The following is a 19,755-nucleotide window of genomic DNA, read 5'->3' as shown; positions in this document are numbered from 1 at the left end:
ACAAGGAAGGCAAAGGAATCACCAATACGGATACCATAGTTAAAATAGCAGAGGCGTTTTACAGAGATCTGTGCAGTAGTCGGGACAACCACGACCTCAATATAATAACTAGTAGTAACCAAGATCGCATGCCTACAGGAGTGATAGAAGAAGTAAAAAAAAAAGCCTTGGAGAACAAGCAAAAAGGCAAAGGTGCTGGTGAGAATCAGGTAACATCAGATCTGCTGAAAGACGGAGAACAGATTGTGTTAGAAAAACTAGTCACCCTCTTTACGAAGCGTTTCCTGACGAGGAGAGTACCAGAATAATGTAAGAATGCTAGCATTATCTTCACATATAAGAAAGGTGGTGACAAGTACTTCAAGAATTGCAGGGCAATCAGCTTGCTCTCTGTCGTATACAAGCTATTTATAAAGGTAAATAATTTTTTACAGAAATAAGACAACATTAGAATTCAATAAACCAAAAGAACAAGCAGTATCTTCAACAGGCTACTCAACAATCAACCATATTAATACTATCAATCTGATAATAGAAAAATGCTCAGAATGCGGCCAACCACTATATATATCCTTGATAGGTTACAAGAAGGCGTTTAATTTAGATTAAATATCAGCAGTCATGCAAATACTGTGGAATCAAGGCGTTGACGAAGCACATATAACCATCCTGGAAGAAATCTGCAGGGGATCAACTGCCACCATAGTGCTTCATAATGAAAGCAACAGGATACCAATCAAAAAGGGTGTAAGACAGGGGGATACAATCTCAGAAACGGTATTTACCGCGCGCTTACAGGAGGTGTTCAGAGGCCTAACAAGGGGAGAATTAGGGATAAGAGGTGATGCAGAGTACCTAGTACTAACCTTCGCTTCACCGATTGCACTGCATTGCTGAGTAACTCGGGGGACAAATACAACTCATGATTACGAGGTTAGACAAAGAGGGCAGAAAAGTAGATCTTAGAATTCATCTGCACAAAACGAATGTACAACAACCTCGAAAGAGCACAGCGCTTCGAGATAGGTAATAGTAGGCGTCATGTTGTAAAAGGACTACGTTTACTTAGGAAAGGTAATAACCGCGGAGCTGAACCTCGAGATTCATGTAACTAGAAGAATAAGAACGGGGTGGAGCACATTACCCCTCTGCCATCACGACGCAGTACATGGAAGGTACCCGCAATATGCCATGACGGTGACGCTCATGACGAATAAAATGATGGTGGTGGTGGTGGTGGTGATGACCGGCGGTGGTGTCGTCTACACCCCACTGCGCACCCTGACGTCTCGTGCCGCATGCTCGCGTCTCGTGCATGAACACGAAAGTCTCTCGAATTCGCAATAGTTCCGTCCTCTTTTTCTGTAGATGAGTTGCTTTTTCTGCATATTTCTGGCCTTCAGAAGCCATCAAGCAGCAAGTTCAAGAAAACATTTCGCTAAGTCTGTGCTACGCTCTGCTAGCGGGTCTAGATAGTCAAGTGTTTAACACATGGGCTTCCGGAATGCGAGCAGAAGCGTCTGCATCTCGCGGCACGAATAATTTTCTAGTCCTCAAGTTTACCTCGTTTCTTTTTTTTTCGCCCCCTGTTTTTTTGTAGCCGTTTCCTGGCTCCTTAAAGTTACCAAGTGTAAGAAGGTGTTTCTGAGCAGGAGGTGTTTACTGGTACAAAAAAGAACAGAGCTATAAAGAGACGAAATATGGGAGGGGTGCTTCACGAGTATACAATATATATGGTGCTTTTGCTCAATTAGCTTCGGCGAACACGTGTGTGCAGAACTATTGGTAACCCAAAGGTGACAATATAATGAAAACGTTTCCCTAGACTTCATCGTTTGCAGCTGTGTCTTAAGCCAGGTAGTATTGGCGCACACAACTCGCGAATTTTTGCTCTCGAGCGAATAAACTCTAGCAAGCATAGCCTATGACGCCAGCCTTCCTCTGCTAGAATTGTCGCTGAAGCACTTGAACGCGAGGGTGTAGAGAACTGCTGAGGCTGACGCAGTAAACTTGGCGGTAGTAAAGTTTCTTTTTATGTCCGAGAGCACTAAGACAACTGATATTTACTATCCTCTATACTGCTCTTGACATCTTATGTTCCCAGCACAGTGCTGAGGGCCGGACATAGTAAGACGGGGGCTCTAGATACGGCATTGCCGAATCGCGCAATAATTCTTCGGGGAGGAGAAGCTCAATGGCAGGTGCGAGGCTTTTGTTTGAATCACCACGCCAACTAGTGGGTCAGAGGAACGGATTTTGTTGTTAATACTTGATGGCAATTTACGTAAGCCGGTCTCTTATGCAGAGTGTTTTTTTTTTTTTTCAAAGGCAATGCAAATTTCATATGAACATCATTTTAGAGTATATAGGTCACTGTCATATTCGTGAAGAACATCTACAACTGGGCGGAAAAACACTGCAGCGTCTAAAGTTATATCAAAATGAGCGATGAAGCAAACGTTATTGCTTAAGTCTTTTAATATTAAATTGAGGTTTGTTGAATGGGGGGGGGGTTGTGAGAATGAAGCAATTCATAGCACGCTGAATTGTTAAATTACTCAAGAACGGAAGGTAATTACTGTTAATGATCATCAGAATTCTATAGGCTCCGATCCGGGTGATACCGAAGCCGACCAAGCCGAGTGCGATGTGTTATATCAGACCGTCGCTGACGTGATCAAGTTTGAAAATACCTAAACTGGAGTACACGTACCTGACGATGACGTCCAGAAAGAGGTGTCTCTTGTTTTTCTGCTTAAATGCACGACAACTGAGGTTCGATGTCACCTGGAATGCAACCGGGAATGTTTAAGAAACGATATTTCTTAATGGTGTGCGTGCACGGGTGAATTCTCAGTGGTGATTCGGAAAAGTTACAACACGCTGGCTTGCCCCACACAAGTTTGTGCATCTCTTCGAGCGTTTCAACAAAGTGAAGGCCTATAATGTAGAGGTTAGTCGAGACAGAAAGCTACGCCTAATGTACTAGGCCTGAGCATAAATAATACGTTAGACTTTAGTTTTGGTGTTGTTTTCAAGCTTGTTAGTTTGCCAACATTTAAAAAAAGAGGGACGTCTAATGGAATCAGGGAAATGTTGCTGCAAACTTTTTACACCTGCTTCGATTGTTAGAAGTTTGTGGCAGCTAACTGTACCGACAAAACTTGAAGCGTCGGAAACCCAGCTCCTGAATAAAACAAACAGATCTGTGTGTTTTAGTGTGGTGCCTCGAGGCGGATGAAATCGTTTCCGCATAATTATTAATTTGTTTATTCAAGTAAACCTAATTATTCAATTTGCACGTGCCATGCCTAACGAAATCGCATTGCATACGCCCAATTGTACTACAACGTATAAATTTTACTTTAACCTGCAACAAGTGCTAGTTAACCAATCATCTAGATGCTTCTTCCTTGTTTCATGAAAAAAGTGCATTCAGTAGAAGCACATCCACGTCAAACCGCCTTACTCAATAACATGGTAAAAAATGCGATCTTTACATTTACTTTACCCTACAACTTCAGCACCTTTTTGTGTATGTTCTATTTTTTTCGTAAACACAAACAACATAGAAAGAAAAAAAAAGCTAGATGAACCAACGTTATATCACTCCCTGAACGCCTTCTCATAGGGCACTCATCTTGTCCACTTGACCCACCCTAAGAATATTGGCAGCTCGCAGGATGATCCGCTTTATGCATTCCGCGGCAAAAATAAGTCCTGCTTTTATATCTCTTTGTTCCAGTTTTCACCTTTAATGCACGTGGTCAGAAGTCAGCTGAATAAAAACTTCGGCTGTAAAAAGGAGCGTGCCCCCTTCGGGAAAATCATCGTTGGCGTTTGCGCGAGCAAAATAGACTCGTCTACGTCACATTCCGCGGCCACCACGTTAATAGGTCTAAGGCAGAGCGCACCACAATTGCTTCCGTTTTCTCTTTTGCGGCCACCACTGTAATTTTTACTACTACCCACTGAGTTGGGACAGTTGCATCTTTTCTGGACGGATTGCTACCACGCAGACAAACTGCCATGAGAGCGTCTTTCGTCAATGCATCTAACTGGGCTTTTTCACCGGTCTGTCCTGGCGCACCAGTAGCGAACGTAAGTCGCCTATAATATAGATACTTTTGTCGGTTTGCGCCGTAAGTGATCACTTGCTCGACTCCCCCCTTCCCCCTCCCTCATTCAACTGCTTTTTCGTAGTTGAAGTGCTGCGTAGGACTTTTTAGTGCTTCTACTTTTAATACTAGTACTTTAACACCGAGCCACTTTAACAGTACCAAGCACGGCGTTCACTTCTCGTTGAACGTAAAGAACGGCGTTTGCAAGCACCATTTTTCGACATAACCGAAATCTTCTCATCGTGTCATGTCACTCTATAGTGATCGCGAATTGGTCGCTCTGATGCGATACCATTACACAGCCTTTCAATGGCTGTTGGATTCACAAAGGTCTGGTTGTTTTGCATTGGAATAATGGCGGGGACAACTCTAACTTCAGTTTCTGCACGCGGAAGCGGAGAGATAATTGAAGACTACGCATACAGCGGCGCTCGAAATACCAACCACCAACGCCCACTCCGGGTGCATTTGAACAAAGTGGACTCGAGACCCGTTTCTTGAAACCAGATTCTATGACCACAGCCATGTGTGCAGAAGGAGAAGAGAGTAAAGGAAACGCTATTGAATACCGAAAATCTACAGATCTCGTTAACGTGGATGTGGTGGTGGTGGCAGTTGTGGTGTTGCAACAGGCGGGATTGTATGTATGTATGTATGTATGTATGTATGTATGTATGTATGTATGTATGTATGTATGTATGTATGTATGTATGTATGTATGTATGTATGTATGTATGTATGTAGGTACGTACGTACGTACGTACGTACGTACGTATGTATGTATGTATGTATGTATGTATGTATGTATGTATGTACGTACTGATGGATGTATGGATGTATGGATGTATGGATGGATGGATGGATGGATGCATGGATGGATAGAAATGGCTGCACCCTTTATATTGGGTGGTGGCTAACGCCCCCAAGCCACAATACTTGGTGAACCAAAAACTAGATTTCTTTTTTTTTCTTTTAAATTCTCAGGTTGAGGACCCTTACCTTGTAGTTAAAGGTTTATTTTCACTCGTGTCTTAATTGACTTTAGCCACCAATCAAATAACCTCCTCCTAGTTAATTCTACCCGCTTAAAGTCTATTTTGCCCACCCTTTCCCTAAATACAAGTGCTTTGAAAAACTCTGCGCCATCCTCCTTGACTTTCGGGTGAAGCCCTTTACAGAACACTATCAAATGTTCGGAAGTTTCCTCCTCCTCTCCACATGCACAGCATACCGTGTCTACCCTTCCGTATTTGGCCCGATACGTCTTGGTTCGTTATACTCCCTTCCTGGCCTCAAACAGTGGAGAACTACCCCGAGTATTATCATAGACCCTTCCTTTGCCAATTTCCTGCTTAAAAGTTCGATAGATCTCTAGTGAGGACTTCTTAATTATGCCAATTCACCACATATAGATTTAAGCTTCCTTCTCCTTCTGCTTAACCGATAATTTTTTTTTTGGTTTGGCCCCCTGCTGTTTTCTAAATATCTACCAGTCGATTTTCTGGCGCGCTTTCTCCATTTTGTTTCAACATCCTTCATGTACAAGTAGCTCAGTACCTTTCTAACCCAGGGCTCCTCCCACAATTCTCTCAATCGCTTCTCGAATTTCATCTTGCTGCTAGCTTCACTGCCCTCAAATGATGTCCATCCCATATTTCCTTGTACACCCTGATTTGGTGTATTCCCGTGAGCTCCTAAGGCAAGCCTACCTATTTCACGTTGCTTAATTTCTAATCTTGCTTGAACTTGTGATCTCTTGCACAAGACCACATTGCCGAACGTCAGACCAGGAACCATGATCCCTTTCCATATCCCTCTCACAACATCATAACTACAGTAAATCCAGTGCCCTGTTATTCATCACTTCTGCATTCCTGTTACCTTTAGTCTTCACGTATATTTCGTGTTCCCTTAGGTACTCGGTCCCATTGCTTATCCATACGCCCAGATATTTGTATTTATCTGTTATCTCTAGCGTGTAAATAGCCCATTTTCAAGCCCACTAGCACCGCCAACGGACGCGCAAGCGCTTATGGGAAGTTGGTATGCCAGAGCGGCTGCCGTGACGAGCTCGCGGACCTCATGTTTCGAGTTGCCGCTTGCACCGCGCCAGCGCTTTTCAAATCAAGCGAACTCGGCAAGGCGTGATATTTTACTGCGTGATTCACTCCCAAACTGCAGTGTTTGGGTGCGATGGCATGTCAATGATTTGCACTTGTTCCCATGTTCAGCCAGCTGAGCGGCTGACAAGCGTCAGTTAGACCATCAGTTAATTAATATCATCCTTGCGGCTTTGACATAACAAAAAAATACAGTACAACTTCGTTGCCTAAAAAGTGCAAGAACTACATGTCTACAAATTCACGGATGCATTAGGAATCAATTGATGTGTTTGATGCTGTTTACGAGTAAGTTGTACGGTTCTGGTTTATTTAAAAAGTTCTTTAGAAATAAGCGGAACTTCTTAAAATAAAGTACATTGACTAGACCTCTGCTCGCCGTTGACAGAATATGGATCTACCAACTTACCATGAAACTGCAACTGCAGATTGTAATAAAGCCTACAGGGCAAAAAAAAAAAAGAAGCACGACCAGGGAAGAAATATGCACACCAGGAACGCTCACTCACGACTAAAGCTTATCGCGCGTGTTAAAAACAACATAAGAGAAAATTAGGGTGCGTCATGCATGTCACAAATAGGTACAAAAAGAGAAACATGGATTAATTTGGTTAAGTGTTGTGTTGTAGCGATAGCGAAATGAGTTGACTTAAACAAGGTGCGGTGTTTCTCAAGATTTTTCTCCGATATTTCTCGCGTGGTCTGAATAGAGTGACTCTGCAAGATTACCAGGCCTCCAAAGATGAAATCGCATTTGAATTACTGAAAATTTAAGGTAAGAAGAGATGACTTCATTCAACGAATTTTGATGCTCTGTGCGCGTATTGATACATCAACCAGTCTGCCCGATCTATATATTGCAACAGTCTATATCTATATATTGCGGATCTATATATTGCGATCTATATATTATTACCGAACCATAAACTCCGCCCTGCTAATAAACACCCTTCGACTTTAACCGCAACAATATGTTACCACAAGATGAATTCGATCAGCAACTCTCGCACAACGATTGAAAGAACAATTGGCATGTTTTTTATAGTGCATTTCTCTGCCTGCTCAGACCCCTGTGACCTTTTGAGCTCTACGAAAGAAATGTTACTAAGTAAAACACTACCTTCACCTCGCATCGCTTTTAAACTTTTTTTCAGACTGCGCAAAACGTATGCATGGATTAGGTGCAACATTCCCAGTTTCTTCATGGGTGGAGGTCGTCCGAATTATTTATTATTTTTTTGCCGTGAGAATGAGCTGTCCACAAACTGATGCAATGATATATATATAGGCAAGACAGCGCGCCTTCTTGCAGCTGCAAACTATTGCTTATATAACGTGCAAAAGTTTTTTTGCTTTCTTTGCCGAGCTTAGGTACGATATCATTATTCCTCACTGAACTACATTTCATTGCGCTAACGCGAAATTCAGCAGTGGTCTCTCTCAACGAGCAATATACTGCCAGCAAACATGCTACGAAGACACTGAAGCATTTTGTAAGAAACCGCAAATTATTGAAGCGAAGTATCTCTCACGTGAATTCTAGTTCCCTTCCCTCCTGTTTAAACACGTTTAAAATGTGTGTACTTTTCTTCTTTGCAGTGCGTGATTTGTCCATGAAAATTTTAAACATTTTGTAGCTGTAACACTTCTTTGCAGTCTTGCGTTAACGACCCAACAAAACTGCGATAAAACTGTGATAAAACCCACACTGCTTTATTAGCAGTTAATCGTTGCATAATTACGAATTCTGTGTTCCAGCTCACATTCTGGACGACAGCAAGTTTTGACCACATATGTCGGTACGCAACAAGTCGCACGCCGCTCATCTTCTACGCACACCCGTTGTCACACAGTCCCGCTAATTAGGGAGGCGATCGCCGGGCTAATTCCAAGGGCCGAAGTATTAGCCCCCAAAACCGCACCACGAAAGCGTGGACAATTTAGAAGTGGTCCTTTTTGGCGCGCCAGCAGACGCCGGCTGTGGCCCAAAGAACAAGTCAGAGTCGAGAGTTGATAAACAAAACAAATATTATATTCTCAAAAATGGCAGATCGAAAACAATACACAAGAATGCACACTCTACAATAGTTACATACAATACGTCACCAATCAAACGACGTACTACACAGTACAATCAGCCACACTCAAAACAACGGACACAGACAACGATACGCACTACAATGCAGTCGCATGCATTGAACCACCAAGACACTTAAAGACTAAAGAGATAAAAAACCTATCCAGTCCAAAGTTCTTGGAACAAAAGTCTGGATGATACTCTTCCGAAAATCACTCACTCAAAGTCCAGCGTTGTTGTCGTTCCGCGCCCTCGAAGTTTCTCTTCCAGGAAACCTCGCGTCTTCAATTGGCCACTCTCCAAGCTTCAAACTTCTTCGCCCGAACACGCCAGCTTCACACACGCAGCTGTTGCCACGCGTCCTCGCTCGATAGCGGTAGACACACGCTCTTGCCTGTAGCTCGAGCCTTCACCCCTCAGGTGGAAATCATCTTCTTCTTCTCCTGCTTTGTCTCTACGGACAAAACCTTCGCCGACTACACGGCGGAATCCCTACGCACTCTGGCGCTAACTTCCGTCTTCTCCTTCTGTCTCGTCTCGGCTGCTCGAATAAATACCTTCCGCGCCACATTCCAGAAAGTTTTCGTCATTTTGTCGGCGCGATACGCAGCGAAGGCTGGGGAGAGGCGCGAGACAGTACGAGGGCCGTCCTCTACCGATGACTCAACCCGGCCAAACACGCCCCTTTCCTTCTAGAACTTTCCAGTGCTTGCTCGGCCGCCGCTGTGGGGTGAGGAGGTTCATCGGCGAAGCCACGCTTCCGAGGGGAGAGCGTCGCACGCCCGGGGAGCCTTTAGATACTTGTTTTCTTTTTTTCCGTTGACCTCGCGGCGTCATTCCGGCGCGTTATCGCAAGAATTTGGCGGCGCACCCATTTAGAGCGCTCGTTCTGTGACACTGCCCCCCACTTTAAGAATATTATCTTATAATATTCAAAACCACACAAACGAGCGCGAACAGTCACCACACACTCTCAAAGACTGTAACATAGTCCTTCGCTCAAGACACGTCAAATTCACAATATATCACTCAATACGATTGGACATTACACTTCAATCTCACACACATGAAATATAACCGCAGGTACATGAGTACAACGCTTCATCACACATTGCAAACAATACAAACGTACAAAGTTCTGTCTTTACAACAATTTACAACACTATACATCACAGCACAAACACTTCGACACTTGTGACACAGGATAACACAACATTACCACAACATATGGCACTCAGCACTGCCAAACAGATTCTGATTCGACCTCGACACCTATCCTGAGTACTTTGAGCGGCGCTTGCGCCCTTTTTTGCGGTGCTCGCTCGATCTCTTCTTGTGTTTCCACGTTCTTTTTCGGTGAGCCCTTTCCAACGACGATATCTGAGGCGGCGTCTCAGCCATCGTTGTCACTTCCGACACCGTTAACGGGTCATAACGTTCAATGGGTCCTGTCTGTTTATTTACCAGCTCGTTCATGTCACGGCATTGGGCTTGGCTGGCCAACTCTGTCACCATTACACGGTCGGTCGGTTGGGGTCGTGCCGACGTACGTCCAGCTGCCCAGCACGTGAACTCATTTAACACGACCATCTTCTCATTCGCTGTCTCTTGCGCCGCGCTTCACCTTGGGCTCTAGTGAGATCCGTCACGGGCTGCTCCTCCACTGTATCTCGCGGTCGCTGGGTTGGCGAGGGCTCTATCTCAGGGTCTTCTCCCAAACATTCTGGATCATTCGGCCCTCACGCCCCGTCGATGTTTCCGATGACAAGGTCGTACAGGGGGGTCGTCATGCATAAAGCAGTAACCTTCCCGCTGAAGTACGGGGTTTCAACCTCAATTTCTGTTAGGGAAGCATCCGAACGGTACGGTCAATTAGGCAAACCAGTTTCGTTTTGCCTGTTAACTCACTTTCCCGTACCAAATTTCTCCGCACGATAACCGTGGAGCTACCGGTGTCTCTTAGAACCGTACTCTTCTTGTCCCCAACTTTTCCAGGCAGGGTTGGCATTCCCTTCGTAACACCGGTTGGCTGTTTTGCCATTACAGCACCCACAATAGGAATTTTCTCCCCATTTTTCAACTCAACGAATCCATCTGTGACGGCATTATTATCGGATTTCGGTGCCGCTTGCACACAGGATACCTGGTGAGTTTGACTCACTCCGTTCCGACATGCATCTGCTTTGTGCCCAGTCTGTTCATACTTAAAACATTTTACTACCGTAGGGGTCGTAAAGATCGTTTGACAGTTTTTCGCGCGATGACCCACTCGGTTACACAGAAAACATCGCGGAATGCTCTCTGGTGCACCTTTCTTTTCTTCGGGAGCCAATTTCTTCGAATCGTCGGGACAATCCTTCTTGACCTTGGCCAAATTAGTGCCACCTTGCGCTTCCAAGAATTGATCAGCCAATTCAAGCATGTCTTCAAGTGAGTCAGCCTTCCTCTCTTTCAAGTACAGCGACAGGCTTGGGTGGCAACTAGTAAGAAATTGTTCTCTAATTAGGAGCTCTCTTAGCTCATCGTACTCCTGCGCTGTCCCTGAAAGTTCAATCCATCTGTCGAAATAATGGCAAAGTCGGGCGGCATACTGCGTAGCCGTCTCACCATCAGCTGGCTTTCCTGTCCTAAATCTGTCCCGGAATCCTTCTACAGTAAACCTAAATCGCTTCAGCAAAGCAGCTTTCACCTTTGCATAGTTGGCTGCATCGGTCGGCGTCAGCCTACCGTACACACTGAGCGCTTCACCACTCAAGCAAGTACTCAAAGCAGTTGCCCATTGATGTTCCGGCCAATTCTGGCTCCTTGCCATTGTCTCAAATCTGTGAAGGTACGCGTCAAGGTCGTCCTTCCTTTCATCAAATGCTACGAGCAGCTTGCTTGGGTTCAAGCGGAAGCCATGATCCTCTCGTTCGCTGCTTTCAACTCTAGCTTGGACGGGAGTTTCACTTCGCTGTTGCAAACGGAGCCGCTCGAGTTCCATCTCGTGCTGCCGCTGCCGTTCCCTTTCAGCCATCTCTGCTTCTCTTTCTTCTTTCAGCTGTCGCTCCCTCGCTTCTCTTTCTTCTCTCGCCCTTTCGGCTGCCAACTTCTCTCGTTCCAACTCAGCTGCTTTTTCCGCTTTGGCCCTTTCGACCGCCAACCTTTCTTTTTCCAGCTCAGCTGCCTTTTCTTCTTTGGCACTCTCAGCTGCCAACCTCTCTCTCTCCACCGCCTCTTTCTCCTTCTGGCTTACCCACTTCCGTAGTTCGGCGCCAGAAAGACCCATCTTCTCACCAAGAGCTACCAACTTTTCGAGATACATGGTGTCTCGCAGATAAAGTCTGGCCGTTTGCAAAAAGTATCTGCCTAAATCAGCCTATCGGAACACTCTCTTGCACTCGTTAACGAGAACACCGAGCAACACACAAAATCGTTCCGATAGCACTATCAACAACTCGAGGCTCTTTTTCACTACTTTGGACACACTGTGCACCAAAAGGTCCTCGTCTCGGACGCCAGATTGATTGTCACACAGTCCCGTTAATTAGGGAGGCGATCGCCGGGCTAATTCCAAGGGCCAAACTATTGGCCCCCCGAACCGCCCCACGAAAGCGTGGACAATTTAGAAGTGGTCCTTTTTGGCGCGCCAGCAGACGCCGGCTGTGGCCCAAAGAACAAGTCAGAGTCGAGAGTTGATAAACAAAACAAATATTATATTCTCAAAAATGGCAGATCGAAAACAATACACAAGAATGCACACTCCACAATAGTTACATACAATACGTCACCAATCAAACAACGTACTACACAGTACAATCAGCCACACTCAAAACAACGGACACAGACAACGATACGCACTACAATGCAGTCGCATGCATAGAACCACCAAGACACTTAAAGACTAAAGAGATAGAAAACCTATCCAGTCCAAAGTTCTTGGAACAAAATTCTGGATGATACTCTTCCGAGAATCACTCACTCAAAGTCCAGCGTTGTTGTAGTTCCGCGCCCTCGAAGTTTCTCTTCCAGGAAACCTCGCGTCTTCAATTGGCCACTCTCCAAGCTTCAAGCTTCTTCGCCCGAACACGCCAGCTTCACACACGCAGCTGTTGCCACGCGTCCTCGCTCGATAGCGGTAGACACACGCTCTTGCCTGTAGCTCGAGCCTTCACCCCTCAGGTGGAAATCCTCTTCTTCTTCTCCTGCTTTGTCTCTACGGACAAAACCTTCGCCGACTACACGGCGGAATCCCTACGCACTCTGGCGCTAAGTTCCGTCTTCTCCTGCTCTCTCGTCTCGGCTGCTCGATTAAATACCTTCCGCGCCACATTCCAGTAAGTTCTCGTCATTTCGTCGGCGCGATACGCAGCGAAGGCTGGAGAGAGGCGCGAGACTGTACGAGGGCCGTCCCCTACCAATGACTCAACCCGGCGGAACACGCCCCTTTCCTTCTAGAACTTTCCAGTGCTTGCCCGGCCGCCGCTGTGGGGTGAGGAGGTTCATCCGCGAAGCCACGCTTCCGAGGGGAGAGCGTCGCGCGCCCTGCGAGCCTTTAGATGTTTGTTTTCTTTTTTTTTCTTTTGACCTCCCGGCGTCTCTTCCGCGCGTTACCGCAAGAATTTGGCGGCGCGCCCATTTTTAGCGCTCGTTCTGTGACACCCGTCCGGTGATGCTTACACTGACAGCGTTATCCATTTCACATTTCATGCATAGATATACATGCAGGTGCGCGTTCGGATCCCATTCAACAAGCGACGGCATGTTTCTTTACTTTGTGCTCGCACGGCGCCAACAAGCAGCAGGCGGAGAAAGGGCCGGTTTTCTCGGCGTACCAACTTTCGTCATACTGCTCCGCGCACCCGTGGTGCGTTCTGGGATTGCTTGAAAAAGGTATATTGTTGCACCTGGGCCTTTCGTCAATTATTGGCATGCGCCATCTAAAGTCACTCACCCCAGTATATCGCAGGAATACCATAACGATCAGTTGCACAATCCTGCTCGTTGCCGTGGGCCCTTCGTGAAAAAAGGACACCGTGAACTCTCCCCTGCCCGGGAATATCATTTTTCAACCCTGTGTATCATTGCTGCGCTTTCCTTCTCAACCCGCGAGCACAGCGAAGCAAAATGTTCCATGTCACCGATGCCACCACAGAAGGCACAAAACGGAAAAGTGCCTCACTCAGTCTTGAATTGCGGGCTCTTTCGTGCGCTCTCGTGATTCCGTTCATTCTTCTTTTCTTCAAGACTCTTTTCACGCTACATTTTTTCCCCCGTACAGGGTAGTGAACCTGACGCTTGTCTGCTCAACATGCCTTCCTTTAGCGACTTTTTTTTTAGTTGAGACATATTGCGGGTGCACGTTAAAGCAGCTCCAGTGTATTAGGTGCCACTAAAGCACTGCTGACGTTCTTGTGGACCACAAGCCCTATAGAAAATCTGTGAATAGTATTTCTGTATGTATTGTGTGTTTATAGCTGTATATATTATAGTTATGACTCGGCACCTGGAGCAGCATGTCAGGTGAAAACCAGGCGAACATCTCCAGCGGATAAAATGCGGTGTGCCTAAGAATGCAAGACTGACGAGTAGATTCACATGACGCACAGTAGTACTGGGCTCCCGTTAATAGACAGTAGGGCTGATAATGTTCACGCATAGGTGAACTATCGAGAAAATTGGGAAGTCGCGAATTCCGAGTGCATTAAGGAGGAAACTTGCGTTTTGAAGAGTAAAATTAATGATTTCAAAGAAAATGTGCCCAACTGCACTCTTTTGTATAGCAAAGAGGGTTATAGCTTGTATGCCCACAAGAAACAAACAAGGACCGGCTTAGACCGCTAGCAGAAGTCTTTTCGCTCAAAACATTAAGAGAACTTCAGAATTCAATATGTGAAAAATTTCCGAAATCTCATTTTTCTGGTAAACTAGCAAAACAAGCCCACGCAAGTTTGTCTCAGAGCACACTAACTAGAACACTTCTACCACCGGATCAAAAGTTGTTTGCGTCACATTCATTCGATGATACTAAAAGCCATGTTGAAATTGGTCACCTGATAATGACGTCTCCTGAAAACGTCAGGAATTTTAGAAAACGTCAGATGTAGCATACCAATGGTTTTATATGCCGCAGGCATGCCATCCTTATACAGAGTAGCTTGCCAGCAAAAATATCTTTTTCTAATTAGGAGTGTCTTTGTCTCTTGGTTGGTCGCATGGGTTCATTATCTTTCACTTTCATGATAGTAATCGTGATTCAGCGTTCATTTAGGGAATACAATGATAAACGAATACAAATGAACTCATTCGGAGTTCACTGTTCTCTGCTAAGTGTTAGCTGTAGTCTGTCGTCCCTCGTTGTATACTGTCACGTGGTCTTGTCGTTGAAGGCAGCAGTCAGCGTGTCAAAGAAAGAAACTTTTATTGGCCGAACGTTTGGGCGAGAAACTGAGAGTCACAGTATACAGCAATACCCACTAGAACATGATAAGGGCAAACGGAGTGTCTGCCATCGATAAACCTGACAAGCGGTTATGTGCGTCGGCATATATACGTGTACCATCGAATATTCCAGTCTTATCGCTAGCGGCGGGTGATTGGCGCAGTTTGCAAAAGTTAGTTCACGTGTTTTATGCGAGGCAGCCCTTAAACGTTTATTGAGCCGATAAGAAATTCCTCTTTTAGTCACTTGCATGAACATAAACGTCCTTGTTTGTTCGCGCATTTGGCGAAAAGATCAATTAGTTCGAAGTAGGCCGGCTAGCAATTTTGCGATAAGACACCTGAAGAAAGCAGTGTGTCAATTCACGTGAATTGATGGACAGGTGTTGCGAAAGACATCTCGTTGTGCTTCGTGCGTTCTCCTACAATAAATTTATTTATTTATTTTATTTATTTACAGGTTCTGCAGGCCTATACTTAGGCCCAAGCAGGAGGGGCAAAAACAACAAAAAAAAAGTACAATGTCACAGCACTTAATTAGACAACTTATAGTGCACTTGCACAACAGAGTTACGGCACATAAACAGTGATCAGAACACTCATGCGCAGCAGAAGTCAACTAACTACATTACTCGGGCACTGCGAATACACACCATATGGATACATCATTCAGAACTAAACAAAAAAAGTTTCAAGCTGTTTTTCAATATCTTCGGACTGAAAAGCACTTATTGGTAAAGAGTTCCAGTCAGCAATAGTCCTAGGGAAAAAACTATTTTTAAAAGCAGTGGTACGGGCAAAAACTGGCGCCAATGAATATTTATGCTTATGTCTTGTTTTTCTAGAAGATAGAGGTTTCACACAGTTGGGCAGACTTGTTGTAACTTTACCGGAAAGAATTTTGTGTAGGAACGTTAACCGATTAATTTTCCTGCGAGTTTCCAGTGTTTGGATATCATTTAGTTGCATAAGTTGTGTTGGCGAATCATATCTTTTATATTTGCTAAATATAAATCTGACAGCCTTCCGTTGAACTTTTTCAATCAAGGCAATATCTTTTTTACATTGAGGGTCCCAAACAACCGAGGCATATTCAAGTTTTGATCGGATGCAGGTGTTATATGCCAATAATCTAGTCTCCTTCGTTGAGGATTTAAGTTTCCTCTTAAGAAACCACAGTTTCCTAAGTGCAGCCGTGCATATGCTTGTAATGTGGTCTGACCACGTAAGTGACTTTGTCAAAGTGACTCCTAAATATTTGTATTTTTCTACGTCTTTGAGTGGGTTATTGCGGAGAAAATAAGTATAAAGGCTGGGAGTTCGTTTTCTTGTTATTCTCAAGAGAACTGTTTTGTCACTATTAAGTTCCATGCCCCAGTTTTGACACCACTCATCTATACTTGTAAGAGACTGTTGAAGTAATATGTGGTCATTTACACAACATATTTCTTTAAAAACAACACAATCATCCGCGAATAATCTGACGGATATGTCCTTATGTACGACATCAACTAAATCATTAATAAAAATTAAGAATAACAAGGGGCCTAACACACTACCTTGTGGCACACCAGAAGAAACATTTAGCGAAGAAGAAAAACAACCCCTGACCTCAACAAATTGAGTTCTGTTATTTAAGTACATATGAATCCATTTAACGATACCCGAAGGTAGCCCAATATTTTCGAGTTTAAACAAAAGTTTTCCATGAGGCACCTTATCAAACGCTTTGCTAAAATCTAAAAAGAACACATCAGTCTGCCCAGATATATCTAGAACCCGTGCGAATTCATGCACTGTAGACACAAGCTGTGTTACCGTAGACATATTTTTTCGGAAACCATGTTGATTAGGCGACAAAATATTATTTTCTGATAAAAATGTGTTAATGTAATTTGCAACAACATGCTCTAACATTTTACAGCAGCTACTAGTGATAGAAACAGGACGGTAGTTTGTCAAGGAATAGCGGTTACCCTTTTTAAAGATCGGCACAACACGAGCTTTACGCCAATCGGCTGGTATCTGACCATATTTGAATGATACATTGAAAAGGGCAGTAAGGAAGTCAGTGATTTGTTCAGCATAGCGTCGTAGGAATGAATTACCAATGCCGTCAGGGCCTGACGATTTCTTAGGATTAACCTTAAGTAACATTTGTAAAACACCTTCACGAGTTATCAGAACATCATCCGTGATTATGGGCATCGGGTCTCGCAGTTCATAATACTGTGTTTCGGAAAAGACGCTCTGAAAGTATTTATTAAAATGATCAGCAATTAGTGCCGGATCTGTTATCGTGACCTCATCAACTTGTATTTCAGAAACGCCTTCTTTAGTTTGCTTAATATAGCGCCAAAATTTATCAGGATCTGTCCTGATGAATTCAGGTAGTGTGTCGTTAAAAAATTGATGCCTAGCCTTGCTAACACTCTCTAATAATTTTTCTTTAAGATCGGAAAAATGTTGCGTACTAGTCTTGTGTTTTTTTCGTAACCTTTTTATCTTTCTCTTGATCTTTATAATCTCACGGTTTATCCATGGGTTATGTGAACGCCTGCGTATTCTCCTAAGCGGGACAAAGTTCTTTGTACAGAAGTCCACAATACCACGGAAGCGCTGCCAGGCTCTATCAACATCACTAACAGATGTGGGGAGATGTGTTTCTAAATAATCAATTACTGCAACATCATCCGCTCGATTGAAATCTCTTACAACACTTTCCACTGGCGTTTTCACTGATTTACAACGTGCATGCCTGTCCCAAACAAATGATATTAATCTATGGTCAGAAATACCGGTTTCAACTGTGATAGTCGCTTCGGTAAAGAGTTCCGTTGTAAATAGCAGATCAAGTATCGAACTCCCCCTTGTGGGGTGTCCTACCATTTGCTCAAGGCCTAGAGAAAACATTATGTCTAAGAGTGTGTCAGCCGAGGAAGAAGTACCATAATTTATATCATCCCAATTAATGGCTGGCAGATTGAAGTCACCCGTTAAAATAAGATTTTTGCTTCGTAGACGTAGTAGTTCATCGTACAAACCGCTCATAAAAGAATCATCAGCATTAGGACATCGATAAACCGCACAGAGAAAAAATGACATATCAGCAAATGAAAGTTTTAAAAGCAGACTCTCTCTCACTGGAAAACGCTCAGCAATAGTTACATCAATGCCATACTTGATAATGACAGCCACTCCACCGCCCCGATGACCACGATCACATCGAAAAAGTTGGTAGTTCGGCGGAACTATCTCGCTATCGCCAATGGCTTCATGTAACCAAGACTCTGTTATCACACAGACATGAGGATCGTGCGTGAGCAAAATATTTTCCAACTTTTCAATTTTATTTGTTATACTCCGTGCATTGAAGCAAAGCAAACGAAGTTGGTGCTCCCCTAATTGCTAGCTGGGATTCCCTACGGCAATCTGATGTGACACTTTCCTACGCGCATTAAGCGAGTCGTCCCAACAGAAAAAGGTGTGATCAATACGAAGCTTATCGTGAACAAGAGCAACCTTGCTACCGCTTTCTCTGTCTGCTTTTGCAGTTGCCCATAGCAGTTTTCTTTTGCGGAGTGTGTCAGGACAGTAGTCGTTTTGAAGATAAATTTTGGTTCCCTTCAGCTTATGTGCTTGACGCAACACAGCTTGCTTTTCCGTATAATCTTGGAAAAAAAGTATAACAGGACGTCTGCTTGATACCGGCTTGCCTAATCTATGAATCCGCGCAATTGTCGTGCATTTCACCCCTAATCGATCATGAAATATGCCCTTCACTACCTTTTCACGTAGCTCTGCTTCAGATTCACTCCCAGCAGCGCTGATACCAAATACAAGAAGATTATTCCGGCGACTGCGATTCTCAAGGTCAACCAGCTTGGACTGATGAATATCAATTAACTGCTGAATGGAATCTACAGACTCCTGTATCGATTCGCTCACGCCCTTCTGAGTTTGTAGTTGCTTAACATTTGCTTCTAAGTTATTCAGACGCACTCCAAAGGTGCTTATTAATGATTCTGTTGAGTCTAAACGTGCTCTAAGGCTTACAAGTTCTGCTCGGATATCAGATTGTCCCTTCAAGAGCTCGTGAAACATTTCATCAACAGTTGGCCCAGGGTTTTGCTCGACATCTCCACACAGCAATAACTTGCAAACAAAATAACATTCATATGCAATAATAAAACATGTCAAAGTCGACAACCATCTCATAAATCAAAGTCGACAACCATCTTCGCTTTCTCAGTTGACTGTAGTAATCCTTTCTCCACCTCGCCAAAACTTCTGGCAGAAAAGGGTTTTTCTACAGCCTCTGTAATCTGGGGCACTGCATTCCTTACGCCATCAAAATATTTCTGCACCGCCTGTGCGATACACCCTTCTTTCTCGAAGCGATGATGTCTTCATTGCGTAACACTGACTTCTCTTTCCAAAGCGAATTTTGACCTTGTCCGATTGATGACTTCCCTTCCTGACGTCATCAGCATACGTAATCGTCTCGTGAAACGCTGTCAACATTTGTGACGTCCTAATGACGCCATGATGACCTTCTTATGACGTCATTACCGTAACAGTCTAGTAATTTCCCACGAACGTGGAGTAATATCTTCCTAGAAATGCTTCGAAAAAAAGGTAGTACAGTATTCCACAATCACCTACCAAGGCACTTCAACTGTGGGGAGTTTATTCAACCAACCCAAGTGAGTGCTGTACACTTTTTCACAGGAGCCGTCTCGAATCCCTGAGCTACAGGGGTCAAGAAAATGTTCTCAGTGTTGCCATCATGCCTTGGGAAGAGCGTGCCGTACATGTACACATGGGTGTAGTATGTGTAATAGGCGCCTGCCTTCATTAAAATGTAACTCATGGCAGAAAAAAATGGCAGATCCCGCGTATAGTGGGAATCGATGATATGCCAAGCACAGATAAGAAAGATTGATATGTCACTTTAAAATCATCACAATGTTACGAGGCGGAAGTAAATGCTGCCGTACATGACTTCCGTGTCATG

At 44.2% G+C, this 19,755-nt stretch overlaps 1 protein-coding gene across 11 annotated transcripts in view; it reads right to left on the bottom strand.

The window, feature by feature from the left end:
* Nucleotides 1–19,755, bottom strand: part of LOC142774765 (uncharacterized) — a 227,308-nt gene that overhangs the window by 78,931 nt on the left and 128,622 nt on the right. For 7 of the 11 annotated variants that reach the window (XR_012886552.1, XR_012886550.1, XR_012886549.1 and 4 more), the window contains one exon: nt 2,714–2,787. The exons of the other annotated variants lie outside the window; for them this stretch is intronic. The gene's annotated coding sequence lies outside the window, so the exon portion shown is untranslated. The remainder of the gene's footprint in view (nt 1–2,713; nt 2,788–19,755) is intronic. 11 annotated transcript variants of the gene reach the window in all.

Source organism: Rhipicephalus microplus, chromosome 10 (genome assembly GCF_043290135.1).
Source record: "Rhipicephalus microplus isolate Deutch F79 chromosome 10, USDA_Rmic, whole genome shotgun sequence".
In the NCBI taxonomy this organism is placed as follows: Eukaryota; Metazoa; Arthropoda; class Arachnida; order Ixodida; family Ixodidae; genus Rhipicephalus; species Rhipicephalus microplus.
Note: the sequence above shows the minus strand (reverse complement) of the source record. Positions and strands in the feature narration are given on the sequence as shown.